We start from the raw sequence: 14,700 nt of genomic DNA, 5'->3' as shown, positions 1-14,700 counted from the left end.
CTTTTAATCGACCCCGTTGAATTTACCTTTTACTATAAAATTCCTAGTATTTCTAACAAATCTCATCATTAGAATATCAGATTATTTTCAGACACAATTCTCGTTCAAGATTGTTCAACCACTTTCAAATAACATATTTCTCCGTTACATGGAATAAATTTTAGTCAAAGTTTCGTCAGTTTGTCAGTTTCGAACAAAGATCAATTTCGCTAGCGCAAACATCAAATGGACTAACAGCACTTGTCACTATGTAATTGTAGAACATATGGGAATTAAATTTTCCGATTTTACACTTTTTCCTTCAGAGTTTTCCGAAAATTTTCAATTATCATGTTTGGAAGGGTGTCATACCATCATAGAAACATTTCTCATACCCAAAAATCCTCACATCCCAAATTGTGCTTGATTAGTTTTCGAGTTATGCAGAAGTTTGTGTTTCGTTTGTATGGCAGCCCCCCTTAGAGAAGGGAAAGGAGAGTATTCACCATAGAAACGTTTCGTGCCCCGTAAAACCTTCACATGCCAAATTTGCCTCCATTTGCTTGATCAGTTTTCGAGTTATGCTGATATTTGTGCTTCATTTGTATGACAGCCCACCCTTAGAGAGCGGGAGGAGTGTCTAACCACCAAAGAAACATTTATTACATCCTAAAACCTCCACATGCAAAATTTGGTTTCGTTTGCTTGATTGATTCTCGAGTAATTCAGAAATTTGTGTTTCATTTGTATGGCAGCCCCCCTTAGAGAGGGGGATGGAGAGTCTAACTATCATAGAAACATTTATTGCACCCTAAAACCTTCACATGCAAAATTTGGCTAACTTCTGACTACCTAGCTCGTTCGCCATGGACAAAAAACAGGTGGTAGTCACTTGGTGCACAATCCCACCAAACACACAGCAGAACCTTCCTGGCCGTTAATGAGGGCTTGGCCAGCGGTCAGCGGGCTTCGACCACGACCGTTTGCGCTTCACGTTGTCGTAAGTGACCCACTTTTCATCGCCAGTCACCATCCGCTTCAGAAACGGGTCGATTTTGTTGCGATTCAGCAGCGATTCACATGCGTCGATACGGTCAAAGATGTTTTTTTGCGTCAACGTGTGTGGCACCCATACATCGAGCTTCTTTGTGAATCCAAGCTTCTTCAAATAGTTAATAACGGTTTGATGACTTATCCCCACCTCTTGGCCGATGCTACGGCTGCTACTATGCCGATATTTCTCGGCTAATTCAGCGATTTTGTCGCAATTTTCGACGACAGGCCTTCCGGAGCGTGGTGCATCTTCGACGACCTCTACACCAGAACGAAAACGTTGAAACCATCGTTGTGCGGTGGAAATGGAAACTGTATTGGGTCCATAAACTGCACAAATTATATTGGCAGCTTGAGATGCATTTTTGCCTTTGTCATAGTAGTACTGTAAAATATGTCGGATTTTCTCTTTATTTTGCTCCATATTTGCGACACTATAACTCACGAACGACTTAACCAAACAAAACACTATCAAGGACTATATTAAATATAGCGCGCAAGAATACCTTTCCAACAAGAAAGTCCTTTGATGCTCTAGTATGACTCGATACAATGAATACAACTAGAACTACGCGCTTACAACGACACCTCGCGGAAATACCGCAGGACTTTTTCGACAGCCTAATATTTATTGCACCCTAATACCTCAATATGCCCAATTTGGTTTAATTTGCTTGAATAATTCTCGAGTAATGCAGAAATTTGTGTTTCATTTGTATGGCAGCACTCCCTTAGAGAGGGGGGTGGAGAGTCTAACCACCATAGAATAATTTTTTGCACCCTAAAGCCTTCATATGCCAAATTTTGTTTCATTTGCTTGATTAATTCCCGAGTAATGTAGAAATTTGTGTTTAATTTGTATGGCAGACCCCCCCCCCCCCATTAGAGAGGGGGGAGGGGTCTCAAACTATCACGAAAACCTTCCCCGGCCCCAAAAACCCCTACATACCAATATTTATGTAGATCGGTTCAGTAGTTTGCGAGTCCATAAGAATCAGACAGACAGACAGAAATCCATTTTTATATATATAGATAAAAGTTGTAAGACATATACTGTTATTCACGCATTATACCAGCATTTTTCCTCGTTGAAAAAATGACATGTTTTTGGAACAATCCAGAAATCGATCTATTTTTGATATCTTCATACGCGTAGAAGTGCTGCCCAGCCAGGCCATGTGTCATCAAAAACAAGATGTGATAATCAGAAAAACAATAATTGGTGAATACGCAAATCTATTTCCACCGACTCTGCGACATGTCGCCAAGCGTTCCCGTGTTGTAAAATCACTTCCGAAACGATGAATTCGTTTGGTTGATACAACTATCTCGGTGGAGCGTTCTGTAAAGGGTGCCGTTTAAAATCCGCACACACAAAACATATTCTCAAAATTTGAGTTTTCATACGATTATCCCCAAATTTTCAGGGAGTAAAAACAAACATTTAAAGTTAGTTTTAGCATCATTCATTTGATTTATATCCGAATGCGCGAGGCCCTCACTCCAGCCATAAGGTTATGCACGACCTCAGAATCCACAGTTAACCCATGATTTCTTCATTTTTTTTTCATTCTTCACCACTTAAGGTCGTTTAAGAAGGCGCCCCTTTTTAATGATCCAGTATTTTTCTATTGGGTGCAGTTCCGGGTGTTTGGAGGGGTTCAGATATTCCGGCACGAAATCGACATAATTCACCTTATACCACTCTAGCACGTCCTTCGTGTAGTGGCATGATGCCAAATCTGGCCAGAAGACCATCGGACCGTCATGAGCCTTCAGCAGAGAGACAAGCCGCTTTTGGAGATACTCTTCCAAGTACACCTGTCCATTCATGGTGCTTGCGGTAACAAAAGGTGTACTCCGCTTTCCGTGAGTACAAATCGTTTGCCAAATTAATCACTTCTTGGCGATTTCGACAGCTTCTGTGTCCGGAGGTTTTCGAGAACATCGAACTTATCCTTGGCAGTCACATATTCCTGGAATCCGTTTGAATTCCGCCTTCACATATGTCTCGTCTTTCATTACGTAGCAGTGTGGTTTCGTTATCTTCTGGTCGTACATCTTCCGGGCACGACCTTTTGTGACCGTATTCTGTTTCTCGCCACGGTTTGGGGACTTCTGTACCTTAAACGTACGTACTACAGTTCGGTTTTTGGTATGCTGCACGAAAGTCTTCCTCACATCCAACTTTTTAGCCACATCTCGAACTGCGTTTGTGATCGTTCTCGCTGACCTCACAGCTTTTTTTCCGGATTTTGGCATCCGATCAACAGTCAGACGTTCTTCGAACCGTTTTATGATACCAAACACCGTGGAATTTGCGATTCTCAACTTTTTCTCCGATGGCACGATGCGACCGATCCTTATTCTCGAAGAACTCGTGCAAACCTTTTTTCGCGCACGCACTGTACGGATCAAGCAAAAAGCAATTTGATTATGTGCAGATTTTAAACGGTACACCCATTATCTTCAACAACAAAATCATTTCTGAGGCGTTCAACCTTTTCAGTACTAAAGGCGTATATATACGCTGTCGCCAGTCTTTCACTTCTTCACAATAGTCACTGGTCTGGCGCAACACATCGACTGACATGTGCATAACGCGCCGTATCAGCTGATGAATTTCTCCGAGACTGGGCTGCAGGCCAAAGGTTAAACCAATATCTGCTTGTTATTCCAACTTGAACAAGAATTCTGTGTGATTCAGCTGCATTTTCGAAATGAATTTCGGTACTGAAATTCCTTGGAAATTGTTTTGACACAAACATGTTTCATGTTTACCATCGTGGTTAGTGTCACAAGGAAGAAAACTAAAGAAACGTTTACGAATCATCTTGCACTGGAAGATGGCTAGCTGCACAAACAACCTATGGAACCTATTTCTTTTTAACGAAATGATGACATGTTGGTAACTCTGGTTTGACCAATTCATTGCTACACTGAATCTATTGGGTTGGGGCATAAGTTCGTAGCGTTTTTACCGAAGATTTTTATTTAAACTAAAACAATAATTTTATCAAAAAGTTAATGAATTAATATATTCGCCGTTGCTGTTTACAACCTCTTCCCACCTGTCGACCAATTTGTTGATGCCGTACCGCCAAAAATCGCCTGGTCTGGTGTCAAAGAAAGTGTTGAGCCAGTTTAAAGAACCTCTTCGTTATCGAAGGTAACACCCATCATATGGTTTGACAGGGAGCAGAAAAGATGGTAATCGGTCGGAGCAAGGTATGTAGAATACGGCGGATGCTGGAGTGCGGCTTTGATGACCTGCTCAACAGCACGCCTGGCGTTGTCGTGAATACGGTTTGACCAGATCTTTTCAGTCGAATAGCCTCAACCACGAATCGCTTTACGATCCCAGTTCATTTTTCCACCAATTCACGACAGGTTTGGCAACCGTTCTCCTTCAAAAATGCTTAGAGCTTAGTGTTTCAGTTTCGCTCTAGACAGTGGAAAATCAACAATACATGTTAATGTTGAGAGTCGATTTGTCAATCTGCTTGAATTGGCTTTTAATTTCTTAGAGAATCGCTCTTGCCGCTCAGTGGAAGCATTTATTCGTCGACCACTGTCAGTGCTGCCTAATATTCGTACTAAAGAATTAATTAGTCCTTCGTTAACAATGCGGTCCCGATTCTGTTCCTGCACAAAGCGTCGTACGCGATATTCCGCTCCAATGCGATTATGAGAATTTTTCGATGGTAGAATTCTCAATTGCCCTCCTCTCATGTAACAATTCCGCTCCGGGGTCGGACAAGATTAAATTCAACTTGTTGAAGAATCTTCCCGACTTGGCAAAACAGCGTTTGCTGAACTTGTTCAACAAGTTTCTGGAGCTGAATATTGTCCCGCATGACTGGAGACAAGTGAGAGTGATAGCCATACGGAAACCCAACAAGCCGGCTTGCGATCACAACTCGTATAGGCCGATTGCAATGTTATCCTGTATTCGCAAATTGTTAGAGAAAATGATTCTACTTCGTTTAGACAAGTGGGTCGAAACGAACAATTTGCTGTCAAATACGCAGTTTGGCTTCCGCCGAGGTAAAGGGACGAATGATTGTCTTGCGCTGCTATCTTCTGAAATCCAAATTGCATTTGCTCGCAAAGAACAAATGGCTTCCGTTTTTCTCGATATCAAAGGGGCATTTGATTCAGTTTCCATGGAAATTCTCTCAGAGAAGCTTCATAATCGTGGACTTTCACCAATTCTGAATAATTTCCTGTACAATTTACTGTCAGAAAAGCACATGAATTTCTCTCATGGCAACTCAAAATCTTCTCGTTACAGTTTTATGGGCCTACCGCAAGGCTCCTGCCTAAGCCCCCTCTTGTACAGTTTTTACGTCAATGGTATGGATGATTGTCTAACTAGAGACTGCACGCTGAGACAACTTGCAGACGATGGAGTTATTTCCATCACGGGTACTAATCCCGTCGCTCTGCAAAAGTCGTTGCAAGATACCATGAACAATCTGTTCACGTGGGCCCTCAAGCTGGGTATCGAATTCTCTACGGAGAAAACTGAAATGGTCGTTTTTTCTAGGAAGCACGAACCCGCCCAATTCCAGCTTTACCTATCCGGCAAAACGATCCAACACTCTATGTTTTTCAAATACCTGGGTGTATATTTTGATTCTAAATGTACCTGGGGGAGACACATTGCGTATTTGAAACAGAAATGCCAGCAAAGAATCAATTTTCTCCAAACAATAACCGGAACATGGTGGGGTGCCCATCCAGGAGACCTCATTCAGTTGTACAAAACAACGATATTGTCAGTGTTAGAATATGGCAGTTTTTGCTGCCGATCAGCTGCCAGGATTCATATTCTCAAGCTGGAGAGGATACAATATCGTTGCTTGCGTATAGCCATGGGGTGTTTGCATTCGATACATACGATGAGTCTCGAAGTTTTGGCAGGATTACCCCCGCTTACTCTTCGGTTCACAGAATTATCCTACAGATTTCTCATCCGTTGCAAGATCATGAATCCATTGGTGATTGATAACTTCGAAAATCTACTCCAACTGACTCCTCAGTCAAGTTTTATGTCTTTATACCATGAGTACCTTACCCACGACGTGCACCCTTCACCAGGCATCTCCAACCAAGTTTGCTTCCCATACTTTTGCAATTCCTCTGTCATTTTTGATCTGTCCATGCGACAAAAAATCCATGGAATACCAGATCACCTACGTTCCAATGTTATTCCGTCGATATTTTCGGAAAAATATGGGAAAGTTGGATCTGATAAAATGTTCTTTACTGACGGTTCATACATAAACGGGTCCACTGGCTTCGGCATCTTCAATGAAAATTCCAGTGCCTCTTTCAAACTCAAAGATCCTTGTTCCGTGTATGTCGCAGAAATGGGTGCGATATACTATGCTCTAGGGATCATTGAAACACTGCCCATCGACCATTATTTTATTTTTTCAGACAGTCTCAGCTCAATAGAGGCAATCCGCTCAATGAATGTTGATAAACGCTCATCTTATTTCCTAACAAGAATAAGACATCTATTGAGTGTTTTGGTCGAAAAATTATTCAAGATTACCTTAGCATGGGTTCCCTCTCATTGCTCGATTCCGGGGAATGAGAAAGCGGACTCGCTAGCTAAGGTGGGCGCTTCAGAAGGCACACTTTTTGAAAGGCAAATTGCCTATAATGAATTTTTTCACATTCCTCGTCAGGACACACTCGTTAGTTGGCAGCGCATGTGGAGTGAAGATGAGTTCGGTCGTTGGTTACACACGATTATCCCTAAGGTCTCGACGAGTGCATGGTTCAAGGGATTGAATGTAGGTCGTGATTTCATTCGCGTGATATCTCGGCTTATGTCCAATCACTACAACCTAAACGCGCATCTCTATCGCATTGGGCTCGCAGCAAACAATCTTTGTGATTGTGGCGATGGCTACCACGACATCGAGCATGTTGTCTGGTCGTGTATCCGGTTCCATGCTGCTCGCTCTCAGCTCTCTAGAGCACTGAGAGCAAAAGGCAGACAATCGGATATCCCCGTCCGGGATATCTTAGGTAGCCGGGATCCTGATCTTCTGCTTCATCTATACCTGTTCCTCAGAAACGCCGATGTCAACGTTTAATGATGTTTCCTTCGTTGTGTCCCCGTTTCATATTCCTCCTATCCGATCGATAAACTTTTACTTAGTCGCGGCAATACATACACACACTCTTTACAGATGCACGGGCCAAAGGTTGTGCAGTCCACTGATGATTCAACAAGAGCGAAAGGTTGTACCGCTCATGACAACTCTACACGAACTGATGATTGCGCCGGCTAGTGACCATTCTATCCTGGATTCCTCGAGTCGAGAAAGACGCACCACGCTAGATATGGGGTACAGACTAGGGAGCGTTGCTGATTAATGGTCAGCTGCATCCCAATAGGAAGTAGCCCGTGTCGGGCACACGTATAGAGCATCGAAGACTGCAACATACCAATTATGAGAACAACCGCGAGTAATCGGTTACATATTACTAACATAGTTGTAAGCCAAAAGTTGTCAAAATATTGGACTCCCGGCCCCGTCAGGCTAACGCCACATGTGCCTTAATAAAAAATATATTTTGGAAAAAAAACAATGCGGTCATGTTTCGGACATCACCCCACTATTTTTTTTTTTTTTGCAAAAATCTCTCAAATTATGACTGAACGGCCTGAATTTTGCCTTTTGTACGTCTAATGGGACTGTGAAAAATATTAAGTATTAAGGCTTTTTGTAGAATAATGTTAAACATTAATCGTTTGCATTTCGATAATTCATTACCATATTCAGATCTTCTGGTTTTAAGGTCTTCGATTCGTTTCTGATGCATGGCAATTAGCTCTCAAAGGGTCGATTCCTACTTCCTATATATAGAAACGAGCTTCAATATAACAATAATCTTAAACCTATAATACAGGTTAAAGATGAAAAATTCGAACTGTTGTTATAATAATCAATTCAGTATGGAATTTCTAAATAATAGAAAAAATCTTGCCTATCTACCGCAAACTATCCCTTGAGCCATTTTTAAATTTAATCGTGCGAATCAATGCGTTACTCAGCAAGGACGTGCCCCTCGAAGCAAACAATGGCTATTGTCAGAGGAATTAAGACAAATGAGTAAGCAGTTTAATGCAGTCATTCCCAGCTTTGGACGTATCGTTAACCGGTTTAGCGAATGTGATGGAACCTAAAAATTGAACAATTATATTGTGTTGACTCTTTTTGCATTTTGGCCGTTTTAAGTAATGAATAGTTCAAATCGATCAACGGTGTATACCCTTCTGATCCCTCAAAACTTAGAGCATCGATTTCCTGCTGAAGCGCTTCCGTTCAATGTAGGACTACGTCTTTCATTTCTATACTGGGGTTTTGAAAACGAGAGCATTACGCCGGAACAACAAGATTTTGAGCGTTAGTACCTCCTTGCCAGCTGAACGAAATGGTATGATAGCCACCTATATTCGAAAGATGAATGTCTACGTGTTATATGCTTATTAATTGTTGACCCGAAAACTCGTTTCAATAGCTTAAAAAATGCTTCTAAAACAGACTATTTAAATCACACAAATCTGTATATAAGCTGGCGCTCGCTCGGAAATCCATTTAGTTGTGATTGGAAAGTGGCGGGAATATGAGAGGTGAACACACACACACACACACACATCAAATTCTAGCGCACACTTTGTCTTCGCTCGCTCTAAGCAAAGCATAAAAAACAGCGCGCCTCCATGCTAGCCGTATACGCTTGTATGAAGAAAAGTATCTCAACAGAGAGAGCAATCCAGATTCAAGCGCGCAGTATAGAAATACAGCGCAAGCACGGCGCAAACTTCAGCGTAAAACTCAGCGTTAAAACGGCGCAAAAACGGCGCTGACAACAAAACATTTCATCTGTGTTTCGGAGCGTGCTCATTTGCCAGAGCTGTTACACATCAGCACCGGGTTGCATTCTGAAGACTGCTCATAGGCATAAAATTCAGTAAATATCAACTGTAATTAATACGATTATTACAAATAACAATATTAATATTTCTAATCAAATATTAGCCATTCCTATAACAAGTTGGTTCATGTAACACAACTTATACTGTATCTTGTCGACCCCTGAGAAACCAATATCGACCCCAAAGGGTCAATATCGACCACTTTGAGAAACCGTGATGTAGAGGATATTCCGCCATATCAAAGAAACCATATTGTTTGATGAAAGAAGGAATTTTAATATCATTTGTTGACGAATGACACAATCGATCAATGATTTTAATATGCGGGGAGGGGGGTATTATTTTTGCTGGATGTTTACGAGAAGGAATCGATTCCTTTCCAGCTAAACAAAATGGATTGTAATGATTTTATTCAAAAGATAAAATGTCTAAGAGTTATATGCTTTTTAACTGTTGACCCGAAAATTTGTTTCAATAGCTTAAAAATTGCTTTGAAAACAGGCTAATGAAATCACAAATTTGTATTTAAACTGATGCCCACTCGGAAATCCATTACAAGAACGTCGTTTGATGTTTGCTGACACGGACACGGTTTGTTGAGGAGCGTCGAACAACAATGAAGTGTCTTTGTCAAGGCAGGTGGAGAAAAAGTTTGGATCGAGTTGTCTCCAAGGGCCCTTATAAGAGCTAGAGACGAATGAACTGCAAACATTGAAAGTCTCCATAATTCAAGAAGGAGAAGAAGAAATGAAAGAAGAAAAGAGGAGGAGGAGGAAATTCAAAATCCACGGAGTTCTGGTAAAATCAGTAATTTTATTATCGAATGCTCACGAATGCCGCTATCGATCGATGATTCCAATTGTCGGGGGTTGGAGAAGGGATATTTTATACGCTGGGTATTTCCGAGGAGGAATCGATTCCTCCTTTGAGCGTTAATAATTCTTTTCCGTCTAAACGAAATGGCATGTTAATTACTTTATTTGAAAGATGAAATGTCTAAGAGCTATCACAGATATAACCCACTTCTAGTTTTTTGGTCGACGTTAGTGCATGTTTTTACACCAAAATATCAATAGGCATTTACACCTGATATTGGAATTAGAGCAGCTTCCATGATCGACTGGCTACCGAAGTGCCACAAAGACTAAATAGTCTTATATAGACTCATTTTTGAACTCCCAATTCGAAACACAATTAAGGCGATATTATTTGGCAAAATAAAATTTTTATCATATTTATTAACTTCTAACAACATGACATTTCGTTTTCTAGCAACGTAAGTTAAAATTCCTCATAAGATATGTTGCATTAGAAATGTTTTATTAAACAAACTCCTTTACATTCTTTACGTTTCAGTCAGAAATTATTGTATGTGGAACCTGTTTCTTACCGATCGTTATTTACAAAAATAAGACTATGGCGCTTTCATCTTCTTCTTTTTCCAGTTGGATATGTTTTTATACAAAAAACCAAAAAGTGCAACTCCATTTTGTTTGCATTGTATGACGCTCCAATAAGTTTCCGATAAGGTATATAGAAACGAGCTATTATTTGACATAGGACTATGTCTTTCATTTCTATATAGGGGGGTCACTCTAAGAAAAATGTAACGATTTATTAAGAGTTTTAAAACGCATGTTACTCAAAATGGTTATTGGGGCATATGTTGTGTTATATATCATTAGACAGGAAATTTATCCAGAATTTTTTTTGCTTGAATGAACAGTGAATATAGTAAAAAAAGTTAACAATTTGATGATTTAATGGGGTATGTTTTCTTTCGATTGCACTATCCACTCGCTTCCTCCCCGACGCAACGAGCAATCTTTTTGCCTAAATTCGGGCGTTAGCCCATAATGTGAGTTGATGCGTAAAATGAATTAATCTCCATTTACCGATAATAGGCATTAATTTTTTATTATATTATATGTTGTCCAATCATTTTGTGCTCAATTCATGTTTTATCGTGTAGGTCTCACTACTAACAATTTGTGTAATTGTGGTCCAGGATGTCATTATATCGAGTATGTTGCTTGGTTTTGTAAAAAAAAAAGACGGGTGGGTAATGTCGGGGAAATAACCGGAGTGACGTAGGACTATACAAAGGGGACAGCTTTTGTTAAATATATAATTTAAATATATTGTTTTATTTTTTCTTCTCCTACGTGAATACCTACCTATCTACCTGAAAAATGGATTAGTTTACTGTTTACTCTTTATGAATATGTTGATGGTTCTGAAAAGAACCTTTGGTGTTGTGTTTATGTTATCACTCGATATTCCCATCTTGTTCGGTTAAACCTTCCTGTTTAGCTATTGCGTTTGCCACTCGCCACAGCTTTCACAGTTGGAAAATTTCTTCCCATCCAGCTTGTGACATGTTGTTCAGTAAATTACATTTAATGCGACGTGCCGGAGAAACACTTTGCCACTCACTGAAACTAATTGTTGCCTTGATGAGCGCCGAACCGAAGCTGCTCTGTTCTTGATGCGGGTTTTCTGATTGTCGTGAGCAGCTTTGCAAGCCAACTCGTTTATTGTTTTGTTATCACTCGATATCCCCATCTTGTTCGGCTAAACCTTTCTGTTTAGCGATTGCATTTGCCACTCGCCACAGCTTTCACAGTTGGAAATTTTGTTCCCATCCAGCTTGTGACATATTTTACAGTAAATTACATTCAATGGCATGTCGCATTACCACCACTCAGTATCGGATTGGAGGTAATTTTAACCTGTAATTGAACATTTGCGATGACAGTGGTACAGTGTCAACTTTCAATGTGGGGTCATAATTTGGACCCCGAACTCTATGTTTACAAAAATGTCCCACTAAATATGTCGCATTACAGGTCCGTCTAATTAGCTAAATGTCGAGATAAGTGTAAATTACTGTACTTTCAATCTAGATGCAATTTAAGAATTGGTGAAAATCAATAAGCTCAGAACAACTGCCAAATTCACATACTCATCATATCCTGGCAAACAAATTATGAAAAAATCAATTTGTGTTTAATATTATTTTGGATATTGTTTTAGAAAGCATTGAACTGTATTTCCTAAACTCTTTTTTGGAAGGTTTAATGCCCCTGAAAAGCGCCTTGTTTTATGGAATAGTTCCAATTTAAAAAACCTTAGTAGTCGTGGTTGTGAAAAAAACCATTTCGAACGCCTTCGATGCCGCCTTGTTCTGGATTTGCCACCAAAGCAGTTTGTATAAAGAACAAACTTTTTTCATCTGCTACCTGCTGCCGCCGTTTTGCGACTGCGTTTGCCACTCGCTGCAACTGCCTGTTGTCTTGATGTCCGCCGAACCGAATGTGTTCTGTTCCGAATGCGGGTTTTCTTTTCGTCGCGAGCAGCTTTGCCAGCTAACTCGATCACTTCGGCGGCCGAAACTATATAACGCCGGCTAGGTGGACTGCTGCACTGGTACTAACGCGCTCGGCCTAGCTACCCTTGCGGGGAACTCCAGATCAACACGGTTCGAGCGGGATTTTGCCTTCCCCTTCACTTTTCCTCCTTTACCATGTCCAGACATGGCTGCTTGGGTTGGTTTGTTGATGTGTTGTGATGCGAACCGATGTGGTGTACGGTTTGAATGAGAATGATCGTTACGGTAGGTAGGTAGGTATTGTATTATAGAGACTTTAAACTTTTGCAGTTCATTCGTCTCTAGCCTTGAGAAAGGCCCTTTGAAAACTCTACTCTATTCTACTCCAGCGCTACCACCTCCGCCCTCTTGCCTTGAGAAAGGCACTCGATCCCTCGCCGTCCAGCCCGTCCAGCAACGATGTTGTCCAGTCGGTGTCCACACAAAGAATAAGGATCGTTACGGCCGCGGAGCGGGGATTTTTAAGCTGACTGGCTGGCTCGAGAATTACGCATGTGTGAGACTGCGACCAATGTTTCGTTCATTTTTTTCTTTTTCCTTTCAAATCGTGCTTCATTCTATTTCGCTGCTGCTCTGGTTGCCCGTTTTGGTCGGTACGATTTGAGGAGCACAAAATGGACCAATCAAAAATGGGCACATAGTGCATTTTGACAATGCTTGATATTTCACAATTATTCAATTATTTATCTCAAGAAAAATGAAATGTTATTCGTTATGATAGATGCGTAGATATATTTCCTATCAATTGATGCAAAAACCTTCGCGATCTATTGAGAAATGCTCGAGTTATAAGCGTTCCAAATCTTGCATTTTTTCCTACTTGTTCAGTGCCTAGATTTCCATTTCACCCCCTATATCTTCCGGTTAGACGTAGTCCTACGTCAAAACAATGTTAATTAAAATATTATTTTCATTATAGCATTGAAAAAATAATAGTTAACCCAGAAAACCTGTGAGTTTCTTCAACATTTGAATCGGATGATACTGGTCACCGCGAAACCGTGGCTTTTCATAGTTCGCGATACTTTTTCAACAGACCTCGTCAATCTGTTTACTAGTTTGAGTGCACTTCGAACATTTAATTTGTTTCACTTAGATGTTCCTCAGTTATATATGTCTAATTCTCTACTACCAATCAATTGAATGATTTAAATCTCGAATTTTAGTACCTCTTACAATAACTATTTCCTTCAAGTGACCACCCATTCTCGACGCACAAAAGTTTATCTTCGGCGCCGTTGACGCTTTCACTGTAAATATAACAAGATTAACGAAGGCTATAAAACGCTACACAAAACGCATGTAAAATCGACACTTCTTCTCGGGCCAAACGTGGACATTTAATGCCATCCTTAGTCAGTGACGCACAGTGCGGCAGTGGGAGTGGGAGAGGGATGGGGGACCGAAAAGCTAATTTATGGCCGACTCCCAAAAGTGTTAGTCGATACCTTCTTTGTTTTACAGCGCTGCCTCTCTCGTGGCTGCAATCTTATCTCGAAGACCGAAAACGATGTGAACAACCGCGTGATTCGCGTGGTTATCCTCACATTAGCTTCCGTGGAAATCGAGGATCGCTGATTTATGATTGGGTTTCATTGTGTTATGTTGTTGGTTTTTATGACAAAATATTTTGGTTTTGGCTTATTGACGTTCGATGATAGATGCAGACTTCTCTAATCACAACTATACAAATCAGTAATAGATTTGTCAATCATTTTTTGGAAAGTTCATGGTACATTCATACATTATTCATAGAAAAAGAAAAATCGCACAATGTTCAAAGATCGACTTTTCAAATACATATTGCGTCAATTGAGTTACGTGATTCAAACAATGATAAAATTTTGGATAATTTTATTCAAGCATTTTTTATATAAATTATTTGTCGCATTTGTAATTTTTACATTGAATTAGTTGAAATAAAGTCGTCTGCGAAAGTTTGTGATAAAAAATATAAATTACAGATAAAAGCGATATAATTTATAATAAGACCGATATAAATTGTTAGTAATCTGATGACATGCTTATGATTTTTTTGTTTAAGATTTTTTTTCGACCGACCGCTTTATCGGGACAGTGTCGTATCTGTGGCGGATATGACTATATATGAACTTTATTAGTTTATTAATAAATGAAGTCAGATAATTTGTAGATGATTAGTCTTGCTCAATCTTCCGTGAGGTAAGAAGAGAGACCATAACCATCAGTAATATTTTCGAGAAATAACAGAAGGGAATCTATAAATCTAGACAAATGATTCGTCGATTCATTGAGGCAAAAACAAAACGTACAGAGTTGTACAAGAATAATTCAA

At 40.1% G+C, this 14,700-nt stretch overlaps 1 protein-coding gene across 1 annotated transcript in view; it reads left to right on the top strand.

Annotated features, from left to right (window-relative positions):
* LOC129770631 (homeobox protein six1b) overlaps positions 1-14,700 on the top strand; it is an 81,228-nt gene that overhangs the window by 51,785 nt on the left and 14,743 nt on the right. The gene's annotated exons all lie outside the window — the stretch shown is intronic.

Source organism: Toxorhynchites rutilus, chromosome 2 (genome assembly GCF_029784135.1).
Source record: "Toxorhynchites rutilus septentrionalis strain SRP chromosome 2, ASM2978413v1, whole genome shotgun sequence".
Classification (NCBI taxonomy): domain Eukaryota; kingdom Metazoa; phylum Arthropoda; class Insecta; order Diptera; family Culicidae; genus Toxorhynchites; species Toxorhynchites rutilus.
Note: the sequence above shows the minus strand (reverse complement) of the source record. Positions and strands in the feature narration are given on the sequence as shown.